Raw genomic sequence first — 23,805 nt, 5'->3', positions numbered from 1 at the left:
CTCTCTCTCTCTCTCTCTCCCCCCCCTCCCTTTTCCCACTCACACATGCTCTCTCTCTCTCAAGTAAATAATAATAATAAAGAACAGATGAATGAGTGAATGCTTTGAGCAGGGAGGGTGTCCTGGGTTGGGGCAGGGGAAAGTAGGTGGAGCTAGCGTGGGTAGGGGCGTGGCCTGAGGAATGAGCTCATTCCAGCTTGGAGGATGGGAGCAGGCTGGAGGAAAGCCACAGTGGGTTAAGCGTCTGTGATCCTGGCCAAGGAAGGAAAAGCAGGGGGAGGATAAAGTAGGAAGGAGAGGGCTTTGCCCTGGTTAAGCAGGCAAGTAGCGAGGGTCCCGGGAAGTAGCCTGGCACTCTGGTTTCTCCTAAACTGGGAAGCTGAAGGAGTTGTAGACCCTTGAGGCCCGGAACATTTCGTTCTGAGTCTCAGATCCTTGGAGAGGGTTGGGGTTCTTGGTGGAACTCAGGAGAAAGCACTGCAGACTAGGTGTGATGTTAAGTCCCAGGGCTCAGAGAGAGAGAGGCACAGGGTTTGTTCCCTAAAAGGGGCTCCTTCTGGGATTTTAGGGTGACACACGCTCTTGCTAAAGCTCTGCCCCTGCTGCACACAGTGCCTGCGTTTACACCGTCAAAGCTTTAAATCCGAACTTAATCCGTGACATTCTACTCCAGCCACCTGGCCCGAACGTGCCAAGGTCTCATGCCTCTGAGCCTTGGCGTCTGCTGTGCCCGGGCTAACTCTCACTTGTTCTTCAAGTTTCACTTCTCCCCGGCAGCCTTCCCTGACTTGGTAGCTGGCGTGGGTACCGTGCCCGTGTGTTCTCCCGGCACACGGGGCTTGCTGTGTTGTGAGTTTACTCATTATCTGCACCCCCCGCCCCCCCCCCGCCTCCCGCCCCCTGGCTTGGGGTTTCTCCGGAGTGGGAACTACATCTTTGTATTCCCAGCTCTTGGCTGGTACCTGGCGGATCGTGTGTGCTCAGTAAGGCTTATTGAATGTATGAATGAGAAATGTGTGATCTGTCGTCAGATGTTTCTACCCTAGTGTGAAAGAAGCTCCGAGAGGAGTTTTTTGTTTGTTGCGTGATCCTACTCCCTCATGACTGTCCCACATTCGTGTCTGGGGCAATATAATTCAAAATGGCCTAAGAATCGTAATCGACTTCAATAACGTACCCCTCTCATCTAACTCTAGTACCGACTGTATCTGGTATGTACTCTTACTGCTCCATTTCGCAGAGGGAAACTGAGGCACGCGATATTTAAGCGACCTAGGTAGTAGGTAGCGGAGCCGGCGTCTGAGCTCAGATGTTCTGGCTCCAGAGCCTGCTCCCGTCACGCTGAGGTGCTGACCACGGGTTTGGGTTCAAGTCCTCACTCCTCCATTCGGTAGCTGTGTGGCCTTGGGCAGGTCGCTTGACCCCTCTGGGCTTCTGTTGCCGCAACTGGGAGACGGGGGTGGTAATCAGGGCTGTTGGGAGGCTGGAACAAAGTGAGCGAGGGGAAGGGTCCTGAGGGCTGACGGTGACGGTTCCCACGGCCAGCTGGTGGTTCCACACTGCGGGGACTCTTGGAAACCTGCACCAGTGGAGACATTGCCAGGGTTCTTGTCAGAAGGGTGAGAAGGCAAGGAAGGGGGAGACAAAGGCCCCTCTGTGAGCCACCTGGGGCCCTTCCTCTGGGAGGCGAGTTAGGAAGAAATGAGAGCCCCGTAGGGGGAGACGAGGACTCCCGCCTGGGAGTGGGGCGGGTGCCATGTTGCCTGCCAGGATTTGTTCTTCACGAGCAATGGGTGGAAAATTACTTTGGATTCTTTCCTGAGGGGGCAGGAAGGCTAGGGCCAGTCCACAGAGGGGAGAGGTCTCTCCACCCGCCAGGAATGCGATCCCAGTTTTATTTTAAAACGGAACAGAAGCAGAAAACAACTTTAAGTTGATGGTGGCTTGGGGCCGCTCATGGCTGCCCAGCCAGTTCTAGAACATGACTCTTCACAAGCTCAGGCTCCAGCCTCTGAGATTGGGGATAGCAGCAGAAACGTGCCAGCTGGCCCATCACTACCCTGTTCTCTGAGGAGCCTGCCTCCTCCAGCTTGACTGGCTTCTTTTCTGGGAAACCAGATCTATCCTTTGGGGTTGGCAGGGGGGCCTCGGGCACAAATCTGTCTCCCTCACGCTGCAGATAGTTTCATACATCTGCAAAATATATTCCTGATCCCTGATCCCCACAGCGGCCCTGCGGATGGTTTCTCCCTCCCTCTGATAAACATGGAAATGGAGGACCAGAAGTTGGAACAGCTGGACAGTTAGGAGAAAAACCAAGAGTTCTCATACCACAGACATGGCTTGGGCTCTCTGGGGACTAACAGTCCAAGTAGCTCTGAAGCATTTTCGTGATGAACTAAAACACAGCATAGCCAGTGCAAAGGGACGGCTGAAAAGTTGTTTGCTCTCCTTGTGACACTGAGGAAGGGCTTGAGAGCCCCAGACAGTTTTGGGAATAAGTAGCAAATGATACACACACGATTGATTGCAATACTCTGTAACACATATACAATAATGAATCGTAGTAGTAAAGAGACTGGAAACAAGTCAAGTGCTCAAATCCAGGAGACTGGTTCGGTAAATGATGGCAAGACCAACAATGGAGTACTATGCAGCCATCAAAAAGGATAGACACTATACTGATGTGAAATGATCTCCAAGGTGTATCGCTAGGATAGACAACTTGCAAAAAAAGTGTGTGGAATATACTGCCTTTCGTGCAAAATGGGAGAGAAATTAGAATACACATGCATATTTGCTTAAAGGAACTGGAAGGGGATAGGAGAAACAAATAAAAGCCGTTGATAGGTCCAGGGGGGACTGGGTGGATGGTGACAGGGTAGGAATGAGGATTTGCCTTCTTTTTTTTTCCCCAAGATTTTCTTTTTAAGTAATCTCTGTACCCAACAGGGGGCTCAAACTCATGACCCGGAGATCAGGAGTCACATGCTCCACTGACTGAGCCAGCCAGGTGCCCTGGATTCGCATTCTAACTTTTAAATAATTTTAGATGGTTTTGAATATCACCAATTGGATGGAGTTGTGTTGCACAGTCAAAAATTTAAGTTACAAAAGCCGAGTGACAATCACGCACAGTTGCCCATTAGGCTAGTGGTTATTATAAAGTATTATTTAAACTGTAATCCTTGTGACTTTTACCATCATGATCCCCTTGACCATCACATGAACACACTTAGGGTTTTAAACCGAGCTTTGCCTGACTCCAGCTTCCTCAGTGTCACAAGGAAAGGGTTCCTTCTGGCCTACTTTGAACCTAGCCTGAGAGGGTCCTAATTGTGTCTGATGCAGGGCCCGCCCTTCCCTGCAGCGTCCATTTCATTCTGGATGCTGGGATGTGTTCCTGGTGCCCTTGGCCCCCTGTGGACACGGGTGGTCAAGCCAGTTGACTTGTTTGTCTCTTTCCAAGAGAACAAACTTGGTGAAATGTTTGTAGGAAAAAAATGTGTCCTTGTGGGCTCTCCTTGACCCTCATAGCCAATGAGCAGAGAGACCTTCTAGAGAATATAACTGAACAGCCATATGCTCGGTCAAGAAAACAATCTTATAGGGCTTTTAGCCGGTGGTTTCTCTGCCAGGACCTCCCCAGACACGGCTTCCTGTTGAGATTTATATATATATATATATATATATATATATATATATATATACACACACACACATACATATATATATATGACAATAAATTATATATATAGTCATATATATTATCATATATATGTCAATATGTATATTTGACAATAAATTATACATATATAATTGTTAAATTGGTTTCCATACAACACCCAGTGCTCATCCCAACCTGTTAAAATTAACCAGACATTGATGAGCTGTCACTGCATATTTTGATCAGCGTGTTGCTATGTGGCTCCAGCCTTCCATCCCAAAGCCGAGGCCCCTCACATTTCCATCCCAGAGCCAAGGCTCACACCTTGCCCTGTAGCTCTCTGGTCTTTGGAGAGTTTGGAAATACCCCAAGGCTGCCTTATTAACGCTCCTAAACATGTACCCAAATATGCCAGAAAACACCCACGTGCCCTCTACTTCCCAGGCTGCTGTGGACCACCCCCCGGAAGGATGGCCATTCGTGGGGTCCCCTCCTTGGCCCACTCTGGGGTGGGCCCGTCAGGCCTTCATGGACTTTCTCAGGAGTCAGGCAGAAAGGTTGCTTTCAACCTTTTCCCCTTCTGTGTGTCTGACTCTGAATCTCTGTATTTGCTCTGCCTTAGTCCTTCTTCCCCCGCCCTCACAGTTTAGAGGCTTCTGTTACCTTCTCGGTCATTCTCTGTCTCCCCCTCCTCCCCTCCTCCCCTCCTCTCTGTTCCTCCATGTCCTTTTCCCTCTATGTCCTCTTCCCTTGGGGTTTGCTTGGCCGCCCTTCCCTCCGTGCAGCTCCTTGGGTGTCTGCTGCGATCCCCTGCTCCCTCCTCCCCACTGAGACTACCCCCACCCCCACCCCACCAAACCCCTGCCCTGCTGGGCCTGCAGTGGAGAAGACTCTTCTCCCAAATCTCCCCGAGAGTGGAGGGGTGGGTCAGCCACATGGGGCTCAGTAGGGCCTGAGCTTGACTTAACGCTCTGCCGTTAGTGGTCTTGAAATTCTTAGTACTTCCTTTTTTTTTCTTTCTTTTTTTTTTAATGTTTATTTTTGAGAAAGAGAGAGAGAGAGAGAGAGAGAGCATGAACAGGGGAGGGGCAGAGAGAGGGAGGGAGACACAGACCCCGAAGCAGGCTCCAGGCTCCGAGCCATCAGCACAGAGCCCGACGTGGGGCTCGAACCCACGAACCTGAGCCGTGGTCAGTTGCTTAACCGACCGAGCCACCCAGGCGCCCCTGGCATGGACCTTTTCAAAGAGTAGCCATAGCCTCTCTGGACCTCAGTTTCTTCGTCTGCCAAATGGGGATCATGGGAATGTAATGACCCAGACGAGTGCTCAGCACGGGGCCCAGCATACGTGGGCGGGCAAGGCCAGCACTCAGGAGCTTCTGGCTTCCCTCCCTCTGGGGCGGAGGAGGGGGTGATTTGTCAATAGGAAAACCGTATGATTTATTGTCCAAACTGAAAGGGGCGTGTTGAGATCCGAGGCACAGGCCGAGGTGTAGGGTCACCATGCAGGGGTCGTGAGTGTCTTTATCAGCATCCTGAACGTGGTAACAGGCGAGCGAGCATCGGGGAGCCGGCGTAACCACACCCTGGGCTGGCCTCCAGCTGGGAGACCGCACGACTGGGTTCTAGCATTTGCCGCAGAGCATGGCGTCCCCCCTTGCCCTAGCTAACAACGTCGGGACGTCAGGGAAACACGATCAGCGAGAAGGCCTTGAAGGCCGCGCAGTCCAGACTCCCAAACATCCTAGAAACGTCTTCCGATTAAGCCAGCAATACGTCGGCCTGAACGTCTAGCCACTCCTTCCCGGGCACGGCGGGGCAAAGTGGCTCTTGCCAAACAGCACCCTGGCGCGGGGGCCGCCGGCTTTAGGGAGGGTGCCTGTCTCGAGGCAGCGAGCCTTTGACGGACGCCCCTCCAAAAACACGCAGACCTCGAGGCTGCGGGTCCACGAGGACACCGATCGCCCCATCACACCTCGTCCTTTCTGCCCAGACCGCTGGAGAGAGTCCTTCTTGCTCCCCGGCCCCAGGAGGGCTCACCGTTCCCCGCCGGCTGGGTTTGTTTTTCGCCGGGGGCACGCGACGGCCGGAGCCGGCTTCCCTTTCCGAGATTAGGAGTCTGGGCGTCCCCTGGGTGGCCGACCCAAGCTCCGTATTTAGGACATTCCTTATCGTCTGCATTTTTCTCCTCAGCCCTGGCTCCGCTTTCTGTCTCCACCCACGTTCCCTTCCTCCTTTCGCTCTCATTTTTAATTTATGTTCCCCTGTACACGTGAGCCTCTTGGGAGACTTTTCTCCCCCCCCCCACCCCCCACCCCACCCCATCCCTTCTGGACCACGCCAAAGTGTGAGCAAACAAACAGACAAACCCGCAAGCCAAAGCATCCTGTAGCCCTCCTCCTTCTGCTTGGAGACACAAGGGTCCCAGCGGGTGGGGGGGGGGGGGGCTGGAAGGCGCGAGGTTAAGAACGATGCAGAGGAAGGGCTGACCAACGTGAGAGTGAGGAAGTCGGCGGCCCTCGTCCGGGGCAGGAGGTGGCCGGCTGACCCTGTGTGACTCCGGGGGGCTGAACCGGGCTCCAGGTGACCGTGTCAGGTCGCTCGGAGTCCAGTTGAGTCCAGAAAGGAAGAGCTTTCTAACGGCCCCGTGGGTCTTTCTCGAAGTTCCGCTGGTGGAGGTGGGGAGGAGAAAGAGGAGTGACCTGTTCTGGAACATGGCAGAACCCAGGGAGAGTTTATTTCTGGTTCTTTTTTCCGGAGCGTTGACTGGAGGGTCCGGGCGTGGGCTCCCCCTGTTTCAAGGCCAGGCGATCTGGCTGGCGAAGGGCACCCCTTGATGGTGCCCGTGTGATGCTGTCTTCTGCCTGTCTCCCCCCCACCCCCCGCCCCCGCCACCCGCCCACGAGGTAAGCGCCACCAGACACGAGTCTTCGCACGCTTCGCTGTCTGTGGCATCCCCACACCTAGCCGGGCGCCTGGCACACCACCGAGCTTTGTCACATTCATCGAATGAAGGCCACAGCTTCCGGTGGCCGAGCCGGAATGCAACCTCAATATTGTCGCCCTCCAGAAATAGCTGTCTGTAAACATAACAGCCCAGGGGCACGTCTGTCGGAGTCAGGATCTTCACCTACAGAGGCCGACCAGCCCATCCTGCTTTGCCTGGAACGTTCTGGAAGCCCCGCCTCACGGGATACCCCCAAGCTGGATGACTGGTCTCCCTGCATTGGGGATCCCGAGGTGGGTCTTTACACCGACCCACCTTGCGGATGAGGACGTTGCTCCCTGGCCCTGGGATCTGGCTCCGCGTCTGCCGGGTGAGGCTTAAGCTCTCGGCGCGCTGAGTTACTTTCTTTTTCCTGTAACGTGAGGGCGGCAGCCCCCTCGAGCCTGAAGCCTCTCCAGCAACGGCTTTTAAGATTCTGGAATTTCCTCTGGGCTTCAACCAGCTGTTTTTTCCGTTGAGGGTGGAGGGGTAGTTTTCCCAGCGGGACCCTTCCGTAGGGCAAGGCTGGAGCTCTGCCTTGGGAAAGGTGACCGCGCAGTGACAGGGTTGAGGGGGAGGGCAGCCCGTTCTTCCTCCCCCCGCGCCTGGGAACAGGGTGGGGTCTCCTACTCCACCATCCTGGTTGCTAACAGCAGTGGCCAGCCCTTTTGTCAGCCGCCTGGGCTGGGGCCAGGAGGTTCCAAGGGGCCCCCAAGGCCCCCGTGCCCCGGGCTGGCAGCCTGGCAGGGTGCAGCTGTGCGGCTCAGGGCTCCCGGATCTCTCCGGGGTCCACCTGCCTGCCCAGGAGCCCAGCGAGTGGCAACTGTGCCGTCTGAGGTGGGTGAGTCAGGTCACTGAGGGCTCTCGGAGGTGGGGCGGTGGATATGTGGGACGCTGTGACCCTGCCAGCCCCGGGCACAGTTGGGGTCAGCGGGCAGAAGAACACAGTGCTCTGTGCCCAGAGGGACCTCCAGCAGGCAAGTCACAGGACGCCAGGGACAGTCACCGAGACTGAAGATGCGGCTCCTGTGTCAGAGCAGCCCAAGCTCGAATCCCATGTCTGCCCCTTCCTAGCTGTGGGGCTCTGGGGCTAGTGGTCTTGCTTCTTTGAGCCTCAGTTTCCACTTCTGCAAAATGGGAATGGAAAGCCTGCCTTGTTGATGGCTTGTTCTAAGTAGAGGTTGGCACCTGAGAAGTGGGGGTTAATGTCGTCACCCCAGCCTCTCACTTTCTGTCCCTCTCTGCCGAGGGCAGAACCCAGAGACCCAGAGACAGGTGAGGGCTTCTGAGTCACCCTGGAGAAGCTTGCTAGTGAGACACGAGGCAAGTCTGAGGCTGGAAGGCTCATCACAGCCCTGCAGTGGAAGGGCCATCAGTCCCTCGGGGGCTTGGACGCACCGTGATGGGACAGAGGGACATTCTCACCAACCTTGTGGATTGCCGCTGGGGTCCGTTAGAACAGAACCAAGCTCCAGGCGTGGCTGCTCATCCCGACCCTGTTCCTTTCAGAGTCTAGTTTCGACATCTGTTGCGTGGGGAGAATAATTCCCTCTCCTCTGGGGGCTTTGTCCGGCTACGGGGAGAAGAGGAAGGCCAAGCCCAGCCAGACGCCTGACCGTCCCAGCACGAGTGTCCTTTCTTCTCGTTGTCACTGCTGGGGACAGGGCAGCCTGGATCCGCATCGAGTGCTCAGTGAGGCTGGGAGGAGCTGAGGAAACAAGACAGGGGCACGGCAGGCAGAGGGGATCGGCCAGAGTCAGAGCCTAGAGGTCTCGAACACCATGCTAGGGGGGCACTGGGCTCCTGGAGCACGAGGGAGCAGATTGGTTTGGAAGGACTTGGGCTCTGAAGTCCCCCCCCCTCCACCCCTTCCCCCCCCAGTAGCCCTGGGCCCTGCACCCCTGTCCTGGGTCAGTGCCCCTAGGTTGCTGACGTCACCCAGGCTGGCCAAGGGGAACAGATACTATTGCTTACACGCCGGGGCCCTCTTTTCCTCTCTCTGTGGCTGTTCTCCACCGGGTCTCCTGTTTTGTGCTGCCTTTCCCCCTCTCGCTCTGTCCCACCTCCGCGCCTTCATTCCTGCTGTCCCCCAACCCCTCCAGGATATCCTCTTCCGCTGAGACTGCTTCCCCCTTCTTCCCCTGCTCCTGCCACAGCCCCATAAGGGGCGAACACCCCATTCAAACCCACGTCTGCAGCTTCCTGGCCGGGCAGCCTGCGGCAAGTTACTTAACCTCACCGAGCTTCTCTTTCTTCATCCGTAAATGGCGCCAAGAATAGTTCTAACTTCAAGACTGATGTGGAGACCCGAGTCGGTTGATGTGTAAGCGCCACACACATGACAAGCCCTGGAATGGACGTCACGAATGTTATGGTGTGTGCGCCGTGGTGTCGTATACGCTGTTGAAGGGGTCGGGGATACAGCCGTGAACAAACAGACCGAAGCCTCTGCCCTCAGTAAATGCCAGCTCCGATTTATGCGTCTGTTTCCGTGACTGTTCTTTCCACCCGCCCGCAAGGTGGGATGGCGTCCGGTTCCTCCGAGCCTCAGATACCCGGCTCGGGGGCTGGCGTTGTTTGCAAAGTGAAGGCAAGTTCTCTGATTTGGGGATTCCCTTGGCATTCCTGATTTCCCTGGAGAGGTTATGGCACCTGAGGGAGCCCCTCAAGGGCAAGGGACATTGTAGGGTCAGGCAAACAAGTCTGCGAGGCCCTCAGTCTCTCTCTCAAGCTGCCGCCCCTTTCGGGGGCTGCGCACTCTCGCAGGGAGGTCCCTCCTCAACTGGGGGACCCCGGAGCTGGAACAGCTGCGTGTGAGGCAGGCGTGTCGCCGGTGACAGAATCCCAACCCAACTGGCTAAAGCAGTAAAGGAAATCCATTGGTTGAGGGAACCCGTGTGTGTAGCAAGGGTTTGGGTGTGGTTGGTGTTTCCGCATCTTTGAGGTCGGTCGGCCTTCTTCTGTGTTGGTCTCGTTCTCTGTTAGAATCTGCCCAGGTGGTGGCAAGAGTCCCAGGGAAGACTCTCATTGGCCCACTCTAAGCCCTGTGCCCCATTCCTGAAGCAGTCATTGGTGGCCCGCGGAGTGGGATATTCTCATTGGCCAGGCTCAGAGCAGGGGGTGGGGTCATCTCCTTCCAAGCCCTGCAGCCTGACGAGACGGGTGGGGTGGCTTCTGACAAAGAAGCAATGGACAGGCCCCTCCCCAAATGGATGCACGAATGGGCCCTGTCTGGGAGCACGTGGAAGGGCAGAAGGTGTCTTTGGATTCCAGGGGCTGCTAACCAAAAGCTTGGGGTTTGCTCACGGCTACCAGGAAGGGGTGCTTCTGGAGAGAAGGCCAGCATTTCTGCTGTTGTGGGGGTGGGTGCACAATTTTGACTTATATTTGGATTCCTTTCTGGGACCATACGCCTGGAAGGAGAAGGGAAGGGACATCGCCAGGCCCCTGCTCGGTGCCCCGCACCGGGCTAAGCTCTGCATGCTTTGGGACGCCAGAAGCAAGCGTGGGCTTTGGAGAGAAACTCCAGAGAGGTAAGCGAGGAGGAACAGACTGGATGCCTACATCCAAATCCTGGTTCTGCCGCTTCCTCACTGTGTGGCCTTAGGCAGACTGCTTGACCTCTCTGTGCTTCAACTTCTTCACCTTAACAATACCCATATTCAAATGGGATCGATAATACCCAATGTTGCTCCTGTCTAGATTAGTTAGCTAGATCATGCTCTATTAGCAAATTAGCTAAAGTATTCAGAACAGTGCCTGGTGCACTGTAAACTTCCAATAAGTGTTAGTCATGGTTTTGGCCCGTCTTGGCGGCTATAACCAAAACGGCGATTGATTTCTCACAGTTCTGGAAGCCGGGACGTCCAAGATCAGGGTGCCGGCAGATGTGGTGGCTGGAGAGGGCCTGCTTCCCGGTTCCCATCTTCTCTCCGTGTCCTCAGATGGTGTGGGGTCTCTCATAAAGGCACTCACCCCGTTCGTGGGACTCCACCCTCGTGACCTAATTGCTTCCCAAAGGCCCCGCTTTCTAACACCCTCACGTTAGGGATGGGCTTTCCACATATGAACTTGGGCGGGGGCGGGCAGGGCGGATGACACAGACCTTCAGTTCGTAACAGGTCATTATCATCATTACTTCCTTTACTGCAATTCATTGGAGGAGGGGAGTCGAAAGTGGATTTAACGGTGGAATTCAAGGCATGGCAGCAGGGTTTACCAGGCACCGGTTCTGGGGGCGCGGAGGATGCCCTTCTGGAATCCAAAGTTCAGACCCCCAGAGGCCACTCCTTCATTTGCACCCGTGCTTATCTCCTGGCGGGGGGAGGGTCGTCTTCAGACTTACCTGCTTCACACACCTGTCCCAGGATGCGCATCTTTTGGAAGCGGCTGGTTCCGGCTGCCTGTTGGCATTGCCTTTCTCTCTCCCCCCCTCTCCCCACACCCCCCCGTGTTGAAAGGCCCCAGGCCAGTGAGACCCAGAGACGAGGAGTCAGCATTGTCATGGCAACCAATTTTCATCTGTGGCTTCAGGGCCTCTGGGGGCAGAAGATGAGTCTCGACCCCTAGGACTGGCCAGCGTGGGCCTTTCTCCGTGACCCGGCTTCTCCCGTGCAGCCTCCTCTGGGTGTCTGTGGTCCCCACTCGTCTGTTCATCTAAGACCTTAGAGCCTTGGCAGTTACCATGGAAACAGCTCTTGAGGCAACACTGCCCACGTGGGCTGAGGAAATATTCCTCAAGAAAATGGGGGGATTGCCAGACTCCTTGGCGCCCTGAGGGGGCCCCGACTCCCGGAACCTCCGAGGACTGCCCCTTCTGGGTGGACCCAGAGCTGGCCGAAGGGTCCTCGCTCAGCTCGCGGGGCCCCTTGCTGGCCTCCTGTCTCCAGTCTTCCCTCTTCCAGCATGGCCCCCATATCAGCGGTGTGGGTTAGAGCTGGGCTCATTTCAGAATGATGGACATCCCTCTGCTCAAAGGCCATCCGTGGCTCCCTATTGCCTCCACGATAAAGTCAGTGCCTTGCAAGGGTCTTTCTCCCAGCCCGGTCTCGTGCCGTCCCGCCCTCCACACACGCACTTACCATGCCCGATGAAGCCTCTGTGCCTTCGCGCACGGATCTGTCTTCGGGGATGCCTCCTGCCTCCCTGGCGCCCCATAGCAAAGGCTTTGCACTCTCCGAGGCTCGGCCCCAGTGCCACCTCCACCAAGAAGTCTCCCCTGATTTCCCCAACCAACTTCCCTTTGCTTTGTACAGAACCAGGGTCACAGTCTCAGCGGCCAACGGGGCCGGGAGGGAGACACAATGACTAGTGTGGAGATCAAGAGACTATAAAAGGGAGGGATGGAGACTGCGGAGAAGCCCATCCTGCCTGTGATGCAGTGTGACCAGATTGCTGCAAGCCTGGACTTTCGGTGACATCTCAGAGCATCTACCATGCCCCTGCACCCACCTCCCCTACATGACGCCAGAGACTGGGCCATCTGACGCCCACAGGTTCTAGCAGGGAGCGTGGCCCACTAGCAGCCATCTGAATAGATGCTTGAATGCACAGGTCTGTGCTGTTTCCTGAACCCATCGAAGGTGCTCCTACCTCAGGGCCTTTGCACTTGCCGTTCCTCCTGCCTTTAATCAGATAGGCACACGTCTCCCTCTTCCTATGTTCTGGTTTCTGCTCAGAGGTCACCTTCTCAGAGACGCCTCCTCTGGGCACTCCACCTAAAATAATGCTCTTCCCCTCACCCATGCCCTGTTCCTCTTTATATTTTCCCTGTAGCACCTACTACCGTCTGCCACTGCAATCATTTGATTTTTTTTCCAGCACTTACACGATGCTTCCAATGCACCAGGCATGCTTCTAAAACGTTACCAGTGTAAACTCATTTAATCCTTAGAGTCGCCCCGTGAGGGAGGTGCTACTCACCAGGGCTGTTCCTCGGCTGAGGACACTGAAGCACAGAGAGGTGTAATGACTCCCCCAAGGTCACACAGCGGGTGGGTGGCAGAGCAGGGACTCAAACCCAGGCAAGTCTGGCTCCAGAGGCATTTGCCTTCTTTGGCACCTCTGTTTGCTCCCATTCCTCTTCCGAGGATGCCAGCCTCTTGAGGCAAGTGCCGTGTCTCGGTTCCCTGCTATATCCCCAGGACCGAGACCCAGGCCTGGAGCCTAATGGATGTTTGATAAATATTTCTTGGAAGGATGGAGAAAAGGAGACCCAAGGATCAGAGACGTGGAGGGACGAATCCCTGGCCTCTGGAGCTTTCCATGAGCCCGATGTCAAGGCCATCTTGCCGGAAGTGTCTCAGCCTCCCGGAGGGTTTGACTCAGCTTGTCTGGGCGAGGCCCCGGCCCACCCTCCCTCGTCCTCCAATGGGGCCTCTGTTCTCTGACCTCTCCCAGGCAAAGGTGCCAAACCACACTCCTGGAGCCCCAGGCCCATGCTGAGCACACTTCCTCCCGTGACGGGGCCACGGAGGAGAACGTTCCAGGCCAGAGGCAGGAAGTCTCGGAAACAAGGTGGCCTGGGGTGAACGGGGCCGGGGCAGGGCTGTCCTTGGCCAGATGTTCCAGAGCCTCAGCGCGACGGAGGACGTCAGAAGGCTGGAAAGGGGCCCGGGACCCGAGGCTGCAGCCTGCCGGTGCCTCTGATGTATCCAACGTGCCCCGACCTCTGACCCTAATCCGAGAGGTTCCACAGAAGGCCGGTGCCCTGCCAGCTTCTCCTTGGACCCTCCAACAGTAGCTCTGCTGAGGGAGCCGTGGGGACGCATTTCCCAGGTCCTTTCCTATGACATTCCCCAGTAATCGTGATTGCGACAGGCACTCCGCCGAGGGTTCCACCGAATGGTCGCGGCCCCCGGATGTAGACGCTAGGGAGGAGAAGCCCGAGGCCCAGAGAGGTGAGGTAACCCATCCCAGGTCACACAGCCTGCAAGTGCTGGAGATGGGGTTCCCGAACCTGATTCCAGGAAGAACCAGAAGAGAAGCCGCATTCGACGCGTTGCTCCCTTGGGGTTGGGGGTGGGGCGACCTGGGGAAGGATCATGAAACTTGTTTGAATTTGAGTTTTCTCTGCCAAATGGGAACAAGGGGGAATTGGCATCGGGGGAGACCCCACGAGGGGCTGCCTCTTTGGCTAGGCGCATCCCGTGGGCCCTTTTCCTTCCATTTCACAGCCCGTCGGGCGAGCTCCGCGTTCCGGGAGCAGAAACGGGAGGGTCAGAGATGCGGAGAAAACGGGGTAGAGCCCGCACAGCCGGGGCCAGCTCCTGGTTACACCGGGATCCTCTGTGAGGACAGAGCGGGCACAAGAGCTCGGTTTCAGCCGAGGGTTTCAACCAAGTTGAAAAATGCTTCGCGGAGGCCCTCGCAGAGGATGTGGGGAGGGAGAGGGGGCCGAGCTGAGGGCAGGGATGTCAGTGGCCACACTTCGTCATCCGGCCAGGGCGGCGTCTGGTCTGGGAGGGGGAGGCTCAGAGGAACCACTGGCTGCGGCCTGGCTCCCATCCCCTCCGCTGCCTCCAGACACATTCCAGGCTCATCTTCGAGTTCCGTCGGTTTCTGGAAGCCCGGCCCTCTGCTTTGGTTCAGAATCTGCTAAGTGGATTCAGCCCAGCTTTCTCCTCAGCAGGGGGGATGGGGCTGCTGCTGGTTCTCCCAAGTAAATCTCCATCCGATTTTTCTCTACAAACGTTTGCTGAGCACCCGCTGTGCGTGGGGCACTCTGTGGACCCACACCATTGCTTCTTGACAGGCTCATGGTAACTCTAGGAGGGAGGTCATAATATCAGCCCCATTTTACAGATGGGAACACTGAGTCTGGGAAAGGAGAGAGTTTGTTCATGGTTGCTTAGCTAAGAAGGGCATTTGAACCTGGTGGCTTAGCCACTGGGCAGCTTGGAGCAGGGGAATGAGCCTGAGACAACCTTGTCATAGTTAGTAAGGACCCCAGACCTGCTGACCGGGTGAGGAAGGGGAGGTTTATAAATCAGCCTTCAGCCACTGGGCCAGAAATCTTAAAACTGCAAGGGGTCCCAAGAAAGCACTTTATCCAGATTCCGTGGTTTTCTCAAAGGAGGATTTTATTATCGCCATTCCATAGGCAACTCAACAACGGCTCAGAGAGGTAAAGCAATTTGCTCAGGGTCACACAGCGTGGAGCTGGGCTACACTGTCTTTTTTAGTGCCACAAGGCTGGCAATCGATGGACGCTTGGCCCATTCAACCGTGGCATTTTTTAAAAAAATCTTTCTTAATGCTTATTTATTTTTGAGAGAGACAGAGACAGAATGCGAGTGGGTTAGGGGCAGAGAGAGAGGGAGACACAGAAGTGGAAGCAGGCTCCAGGCTCTGAGCCGTCAGCACAGAGCCCGATGCGGGGCTCGAACTCACGAACCGTGAGATCACAACCCGAGCCGAAGTCGGACGCTCCACCGACTGAGCCACCCAGGTGCCCCTCAACCGTAGCATTTTTTAAAGCTGGAAGGGAGCCTTCGACACCGTCAACTCCAACTTCCTTGTTTTATAGACGGGGAAACCCAGGCCCCCAGAGGGTCAGGGATTTACCTAAGGGTGTTTGTCAAGTAGACCCTGTATAGTATAAAGACCTCTGCCTCTCAGTGGCCATGTGACCTTGGGTGAGACTCCACCCCCCCGGGGCTCTGCTTCTTCAACTCTAAATTGCCCGTAATAATGACCCCACCGTCGCATGGGGTTCGTGTGAAGGACGTACACGAAGAGCTTCTCGGCGTCCTGACACACATCGTGCTCAGTAAAATACCGTTATTTGGATGATGATATTTAATAACATTTAACCTTGAGAGCCTCGGAGTCTAGGCTCCGAGCCCCTGCTGTGAGCAGGACCCTGAACACATGCCCTGGGCGGCACCTGGCCCGGGGGGGGGGGGGGGACGGCGACCCCCGTTGGCAGCCGGCTCAGACCACATCCTGAGCAGCTCATGTCATCGCGCCCAGTGCCTTCCGGATAAGCTCGGGGATTGCTTGCGTGAGCGGACACAAGGCTGGCTTTAGGGGATTAGGCGAGTCGAGTGCTGGGCCTCGTAGTCTAGGGGGATATAAGCATGGGGGAATTTGTTTACAGGTCACCTCCAGGGGCTGGGGCCGTGTTTATGGGAAGAGGCGCAAGCTATCTGCCTGGCGGCTTTGGATGCAAGCTGAGTAGTTGCAAAGACACGCGGTGTTTGTGCGTCAGACCCACTGTTGGGGCCAGAGTGGCTTCTCAGCCTGAAAGGAGAGACGTCCACCCAAACACTCTTGCTAGGGGCCTAGGTGGGTGGGAATGCCTGCTGGGTCTGCAATCAGATAGGGGGGCCGGGTTTGCAAGGAAGTGTCCACACTCTACCTGGGCCCCGGAGCCTGCGGCCAAGGCAGGGTCTCCTTTGGGGCCGGGATCCATCCTGGGCTCCGTCGTAGCGGGGGCAGGGGCCTTAGGGACTTCGGTAAGGAGCTGGTGCTGCTTCTAAGGAGGGCTCGTAAGCAGAGAGCGTTGCAATGTGGTTTGCGCTTTGGAGAGATCTCTCCGGCTATCAGGTGGGAAATGAAATCCGAATGGAAACGAGCGGGTGGTTGGGGGCCTGTCACCACCATCCGGGTGGGCAGAAGCGGCGGGCAGGTCTGGGAGCTGTTGATGGACAAAACGGGCAGGATCTGACAGATGTGGGGGTAGAGGGTAGGGAGTGTGGTTAGGGTCGTAGCCAGAAACAGGGAGACAGGACAGCCTAGGCTCGGAGGGCTCAGAAAGGGGTGGACAGTATAGGGGATGTTCTCTCTCTCTCTCTCTCTCTGTCTCTCTGTCTCTCTGTCCAGCAGCCCAGGAGACCCTGCATGGAGACCTTGGTGCCCCAGGCTGGGGGCCAGAGGAGGGGTCTGTACTTCGATCCAGGTGGCACGGCTGTGACCGACTCAGGAGACTCTGCCGGGAGGGAGCCTGACCTCCCTCTCGTCCTGCCCTGTTCCCCCGGTCGGGCTCTCAAAGAGCCTTGTGATGTCATTCCTGTGGGTCCGCCTGTAGGACACAGAGCTGTGGGGAATGGATCTGGGGACAGACAGAGCACACCCGGGAGGAAGGAGTGGTGTTCTAATGCGGGGGAGGAGAGACCAGGCAGTAGAATGGACATTTGGGGGGGGGGGGTCTCCTGCTTCTGTGCACTCGTCTGCTGTTGGAGGTTTCCTGGGGCCTCTGGTCTCTGAGCAAGTGGGTTGTCCGGGTCCAGGGTTACAGGCTCCTGGCTCTTGCCCACGCCTACGGAGCTCTAAGCTCAAACATGGCCCCATCCAAACCACAAGAAAATGGGACAGGCTGTTAGGCGGCCAGCACTTTCTAGCTTCACTGCAGTGACTCAGTGTGAGCTTCCAAGTGTGGGCGTGGGACCAGGGAGGAAATTCTCTCCCAACACCGAGCTAATTCTGTCCGGGGGCTGGCTGCCAGCCCGTGGCTGGAGTATCTGCGGTGGTGGTGGTTTCGAGGTTCCTGAGTCCTCGGAGCTGGGGATCCAGCAATTGAAACCCCTAATGTGTCTCTCACAGCCATCTGCCCGGTCTCTCTGCCCGGAAGGGTGGGGGACTGGTAGGTGGAAGCAACCGGGAACTCTGGCAGCAAAGACCTCAGAACCTGCAGAGGCCGTTTGGGCCAGCAGGAGGTGAGGATAAGGCTGGGGAGGGACATGTGTGGAGGAAGAGTGGCCGAGGCTATGATCTGGGGCAACCAGAAATAGCAGCTTTGGGGGGCAGAGCGTCCTTGGTTCAAATCCTAGGCTAACGCTTAAGGTCTGTGTGAGCCTGGCCTGGCCACTTCACCTCTCTGAGTGAGCCTTCAATGGCAAATCTGTGCAGGGAAGATACAGAGGGGGGGAGCCCTAAGGTGGGTGACGTGCCAGGCAGTGTTCTAGGCCCTGGGGATACACCACACACGAGACAGACGGAGCCCCTCTCCTCTGTGGCTTCGGGAGGGTCACTTGCTCTGTCTGGAGCTCAGTTTCCCCAGCCACAAAACGGGATGCCCTCTGGGGGAGAGCTTGGAGAGGGCCAGAGGAGAGGCATCTGCGGCTGCCCATCTGGACCTTGGGAGCAGGCCGTGGGGAGGGCAAGAGCCAGGCAGAACACAAAGGAAGGAGCTTCCTGTTTCCCTGATGGGCTCCCCCACCCATGGGCCCTGCTACACACACGGACAGGGAGAAAGAGAGGCCGAGGAAGAAGCCAGCAGAGAGAGTCCCCGACAGACAGACGACAGACAGAAAGGGAGCCGAGTCCTTCGCAGACTTGGGGCCCTCGTTTAGCAAAGGGGCCCGCAACAGAGACCCAGACAGGAAGCGAAAGGCACACAGCTGCCGCCCAGATGCCCCTCAGCCCTGCCGTCCCCTGAGCCCACGGGGACACGGGCCAGCGGAGAGCAGCTGGAGAAGGTGGGGCCTCGGACTCATACGGACCAGATTCAAATCCCTGCACTGCCACTAACCAGCTGTGTGGCTTCAGGCAAGCAAGCCCGCCCCCGCCCCCTCTGGCCTCAGATGTCCCCTTGATAAAGCAGGATGGAGGACAGCCACCCTTGCAGAGCGGGACAGGGGGAGGTCCAGGTGGTGCACCCCAGCCTCCCAGCCAGGGTCAGGGAGCGGCAGGCTCTGCACTCCCTCACAGGACAGATGGATGAGCTCCCATCTCCGGGAGACTTTCCCCATGGCACTGGGGTCGTGACACAGTCCCAATTGGGCCATTGACTGGACACAGAGGGGCCCCACAGAAAAGTCACAGGGAACCTGGAAACTCGTCTGGCCCCATCTGCAAAATGCACGCCGTGAACCCCGCCAGATAAATCTCGTGGGGGCTCTTGGGAGGTTCCCGGGGAGCAAAGACCAGAGAATTCCAGAATGTTCCGAGGAGGCCAGGTGGTAGACAAGGAAAGAGAGTGGGTTGGGCAGTTCAGCAGACTCTGAGTTTGAAGCCCCGCATGGCACCTGCCTGCTTGGAGCTTCCTCCTCCGTCCAGAATGACTCATTTGACCTGCCTGGCTGACCTACCTGTGGGCACATTACTTACCTTCTCTGGGCCTCAGTTTCCTCATCTGTAATAGTGCTTAGAACAGTGCCTAGCCTGTAGTGAGGGCCATCTGTTTGCTTAATAAAAATTAAGCAAATGACATCCACCTGAGGGTTTTGCTCTCGACGGCAGGAGAAACCCTTTGTGAACTTGAGCCCCGACCTGTCCTGGGCCAGGGCTGGGCTTGCCAAGGAGGTCGGAGGCCTTGGGTGCCACAGAGCCAGCTTAACTGGGCCAGTGCTTCCACTGGCTCAGCCAAGTTCATTCCCAGTCTGAAAAGAGGCTTCGTTGGGGGTGGGGGTGGGGGGACACCGAAGTCCCCTGGGCAGGGCCAAGGCTGGTAGGCCGAGTGTGGCTTCATCAGGGATCCAGGCGTGGGCTGAACACCGTCAGAGCATGAGCACCAGGCAGGGATTTGGAGTGTCTGTTTGTTTGCTCTTGGTTTTTCTGGACCTCAGGAGAGGAAAGAGGGCTCACATAATGACACCCCTCTGTCCATTCTCATTTGCACCACTGGCCGCTCGAAGCCCCCCCCCCCCCCCCGCACTTGACCTCCCTTTCTTCCTGGCATTCATTTCCGTTTAGCCCCGTTCTCTATACTTCTCCCTCCCACCCCTGCTCCCACGGGGCTATCGTAATCCGTTCAGTGTGTAGCTTGTTATCTGGTGGTGTTCTTGCCAGATGTTTGTTCCCGTTTTGTGTGCGTGCGTGTTTTCGATGCCCTTAAGTGCTACTATGGTTAGGTGGTTTTAAGATGCTCCGAATGCCAATGCCGTGTGTACCCTGCATGATCTGTCACTTCTAGCAGCTTATGGCATTCCCTGGTCCCCTCTCCCACAGTGGACCTTCAGGGGTCTCCAGCTTCCAGCCGTCAGCAGACGCATGCGTGTGCCTCCTTAGACCCCAGATCCTCGGTTTTAGCGCACACAATCTCCCCGAGTTCTCCTGCCCCTGTGGGCCGGCACCTTTGGCTTTTGTTAGAAGATTGACCTCCGGACCTCCGGGGCTGGGAGTGCCTGGGAATGCACGTGGGCAGGGTGGAGGGATACAAATGCTCGGCCTCCTGGATCACGACCTCCATTGTTCCCAGAGCACAAGCAAGGGCCAAGGGCACCTTCTGCACCCTTGACTAGCCTCCTCCCCTTCCTGATCCGATTTCTCCACTCCCGTATGGATTTTTTCCCGGAACACTTCCTTAATAAATCACTTTTGCAGGGATCTGCATTGGAGGTTTGCTTCTGGAGAGCCCAAGCTGAGGCATGTCCCCGCAAACGGTACACACTTGGTGCCTTCCGGGGCTGGAGGGTGCCCAGGGGTTCACGGGTACCCGCAGGGTGGCCTGAGAGCCCGTGCCCCCATCCTGCCAGCCTGAGGGGTAGCCGTGCCAGCGCTGTATTCTTGCCACAGCCCGGTAGGCACCAAGTCTCATCCAGCCGCGGTTGTCATTTGCAAGTCTTGGAGCATGAATTTGTCACATGCCCATGTTTGGAGGTTTCCCTCCTGTAAATTACCTGTTCGTATGGTTTGACCCTTGTCCTGTTGGGGTTGCTGTCTGTTTGGATTTGAAGGTATTTCTTGTACATTGTTCATTTCTTGTACATTTCTCGTACATTGCAGATGGCACTCCCTTGATGGGTGTGGAGATGGTAAATATCTTCCTCCACTGGAGGCGGGGCGTGTGTGCGTGTGTGCCCGAGTAACCCATCGTAAGGATAGGGCCTGGGTCCCAGCACGGGTGAGGCCATGGGGTAGAGAGCTGGGGGTAAGACTCCCCCAAGCCCAGAGGGAGCCATCTGGAGGAACCGTAAATAGCCGTGTTGGGTCATACCAGTGATGGCAGCATGTGGGTGTTAGAGATTGAATCGCATCCCCCCAGATTCATACATTGAATGAATCTAACCCCAAGCCCCCGACACCTCCGAATATGACTGTATTTTCAGGGATATGGCCTGAAAAGAGGCGGTTAGGGTAAAATGAAGCCATCTGGGTGGGCCCTGATCCATCATGACGGGGCTCCTTGTGAGAAGAGATCAGGACACAGGCACACACGGAGGCAAGACCACGTAGGACACGGGGAGAAGACGGCTGTGTAGGAGCCAAGGAGAGCGACCCTCAGAGGAAGCCTGCCAGCATCTTGATCCTGGGCTTACAACCTCCAGCGCCATGAGGAAATCAATGTCTGTTGTTTAAACTGCCCGGCCTGTGGTCCCCGGTGACAGCGACGCGGGCTGACTGATACAGTAGGCGTCAGCCTCCGTGTTTCCAAAGCCTCGGGGGAGGACGACACCTCCCCCCTTGCAAGTCGTCTGTGACAACACTTCTAATGGGCTTGGCACCCACCACATAGAAGTGTCCAGTAAATCACGATGTCAGCAGTTAATGCCACACGTGCTTACTGAGCACTTACTGTGCACCGGGCACTGAGCCGGGGACTGGTGAAGGAGGAGTGTGTGTTATCCAGCAGGCTTTTGGGGGGTGCTGGGGGCCGCAGGTGGGACACGGTCGGCATCAGAGGGAGAGGCCTGGGAGCTGGCCAGAGCGCAGATGAAGGGAGCAGTGGGGTCAGAACCAGATACTGATAGAAAACTGGTGGACACGGATTACGTCCACCCCTCCCTCCCCAAACAATAACAGCAACGGCAAGGACAAGAGTGGCCTTATGCGCTACAGGGATGTAAAATGCGTCACGCACATTGCTTCGCCTCCCTGTGCCTCGGCGTCCCCATCTGAAAATGGGTGCAATCGTGTCCCGGCCCCGGAAGGCTGTCGTGTAAGAGGTGGGTAAGATGTGTGTGGCCCGCTGTCCAGTCACAGGAAGTGCTTAATGATCCGTGGTGAACTTTCCACTGCCCCAGGCAGTGCCCCCAGAGCCCCTGGAACAAACACAGCCTCCTCAAGCCTCACGAGAGCCTGGGGGTAGGTCCTCGGAGCAGCGCCATCGCACCGGGATTGCAATGGGGCCCGGAGGCCTCGGTCCCCGTTCCGGCTGCTGTAACAGAATGTCGGAGACTCCGGGGCTTAAGCCACAGACATCTGTCCTCACAGTTCTGGAGGCTGAGACGTCCAAGGTCACACCTGAACAACTTGCTTCTCCTCTCTGAGCCTCAATTTCGGGACCTACAAAATGGGGATGATAATACCTGCCCTGCCCACTTCTCAGGACTGCTGGGAAGGTGCGCTAAGGCCATAAAGAGAAAGAAAGGCGTCCTTTGCTTCATGCGTGTCCCGTAGATGTCCAGGCAGGGATGCTAGGGAGGAGGGGGCCTGGAGGCGGGACACTGTCTCGATGACCTGGGGAGTCTATCCCAGGGGCCTCAGAACAGCTCAACTCCAGGCCTTATTCTAAATGGGTGTAAGTTCAGGGTCACAGGCTGAATCTGGGAGCCAGCCAGGGGAGTTTGTTTGCTCCCTGGGCTTCCTGGGCTCTCTGGGGGAGCTGAGGGCAGAAAGGGGGACAGACTGGCCACAGGCTCACCTGCCTGCCTGGGCTGTGATGAACCACGTGCCCCAGACCTCAACCAGATGTCCTGAAAAGAAGGGCAGGGAGGTAGATCCCTGGAGGGGCTAGGACAAGGGGAGCAATGCGTAGGTGTCCTGGGGGGGCAGGAGGAGGGGTGGTGCAGACACGGAGAGATGAGCTCCACCTTCTGGAAAGCAAAGCGGTTAAGAGCAGGGCTCAAAGTCTGAGCAATGTGAGCTGGCCACCCGCGGACTGTGGGACAATAGCCTCACTTCCTCACCCTTACATTGGGAGTGACAGCAGCACCACTTCTGGGGACCTGGGGGGTTGTGTGAGCTGCTACAATGAAAGTATTTATACAGCGTTCCGGGCTGTTGCAGGTACCCAGTCAACTATTACTTATCACCGCGGACTAAAACCAATAGAAAGTATAACTAGATGTAGGCATGAAGAGTAACCAAACCAACGTAGAAGCCAGACCAGCTGGGTTAATACGGTTGCTGCCTCTGACCTGCGAATGTGACTCTGAGCTTCCTTGTGGCCACATCGAAAAGGGAAACATGATCAGTTGTAGAACCTGGATGACCTTGAATGAGGAAACAGCCCAGTTCCCCAGGGGAAACAATGTTGTTCTTTACCTTGAATTCTCCTGGGCATTTCTCACCAAGCAAGGGGCTTCATAAGGGGCACCCGAGGGAGGCAGTGGGCAGTGTCATGGACCAGGATATACACACCATTGCAGATGTGATTTTCATGTGGAGCCCCTTCTAGGGGCCTTGAAGGAAAGGAGAAGGGAAGCCTGGGAAGGTGGCTCCGGGAAGGCAGCTCCATAGGAGGGTCAAGAACATGGGGCACCTGGGTGGCTCGTTCGGTTGAGCGTCCAACTTCAGCTCAGGTCATGATCTCGCCGTCTGTGAGTTCGAGCCCCACGTCGGACTTTGTGCTGACAGCTCGGAGCCAGGAGCCTGCTTCGGATCCTGTGTCTCCCTCTCTCTCTGCCCCTCACCCACTCATGCTCTGTCTCCCTCTCTCAAAAAATAAATAAACATAAAAAAAAAAAGAATGTAATGAAGGTCTGAACTCTTAGGATTCAGAGCTAAGGCTTAGAGAGCTGGGAGTCGTAAGTGGCAGGACTGGGGACTGCTAATCCCCCGGGGAAACAGGGGGAGCCCAAGACACTTCTCACTTGGGATCCTTGGAGGTCCAACTTCCCAGCTGTGTGGCCTTGGGCAGGTTGCTTCACCTCTCTGAACGTCAGTTTTTGCACCTGTAAGTCAGAGCTACCCTTTCAGGGAGCATGCCTCGCCAAGCATGTTTCACACATGCTGAGCGTTCAAATAAATGTTGGTTATGCGTATACGCCTATCGTGGACATGTAGTTACACACGCTTTTTCTCAGAAGCTCCCTGATTGAGCCATTTCATGGCTCTTTAGAATTTACAGTTGGCCAAGGGTTCATTGTCACTACATGTGACCCTCCCAACAACATGAGGGGGGCTTTCTTACCCCTATTTGAGAGACGAAGAGAAACAAAATCTTCACCTGTGTCTCCCTTGACCCGCCCTTGAACCCAGGACTGGGGAGGCCAGTGGGGGGGTCCTATGGGTCCTGTGGCCTTCCCGGCTCCCTTCTACCTTTCCA

The 23,805-nt window shown here is 56.4% G+C and overlaps 1 protein-coding gene across 3 annotated transcripts in view; it reads left to right on the top strand.

Moving 5' to 3' along the window:
• The window catches only part of CMKLR1 (chemerin chemokine-like receptor 1), a 47,361-nt gene that overhangs the window by 17,541 nt on the left and 6,015 nt on the right, over window positions 1–23,805 (top strand). The window contains exon 1 of one of the 3 annotated variants that reach the window (XM_043557803.1): window positions 7,346–7,490. The exons of 1 other annotated variant lie outside the window; for it this stretch is intronic. The gene's annotated coding sequence lies outside the window, so the exon portion shown is untranslated. Of the gene's footprint in view, window positions 1–7,345; window positions 7,491–13,110; window positions 13,553–23,805 lie in introns of those variants that run through there. One more of the 3 variants, XM_043557804.1, reaches the window with a different exon arrangement.

The sequence above is a fragment of the Prionailurus bengalensis genome, chromosome D3 (assembly GCF_016509475.1).
Source record: "Prionailurus bengalensis isolate Pbe53 chromosome D3, Fcat_Pben_1.1_paternal_pri, whole genome shotgun sequence".
NCBI lineage: Eukaryota > Metazoa > Chordata > Mammalia > Carnivora > Felidae > Prionailurus > Prionailurus bengalensis.
The sequence above is the reverse complement of the archived record's forward strand: the minus strand, read 5'-3'. Positions and strand labels throughout refer to the sequence as shown.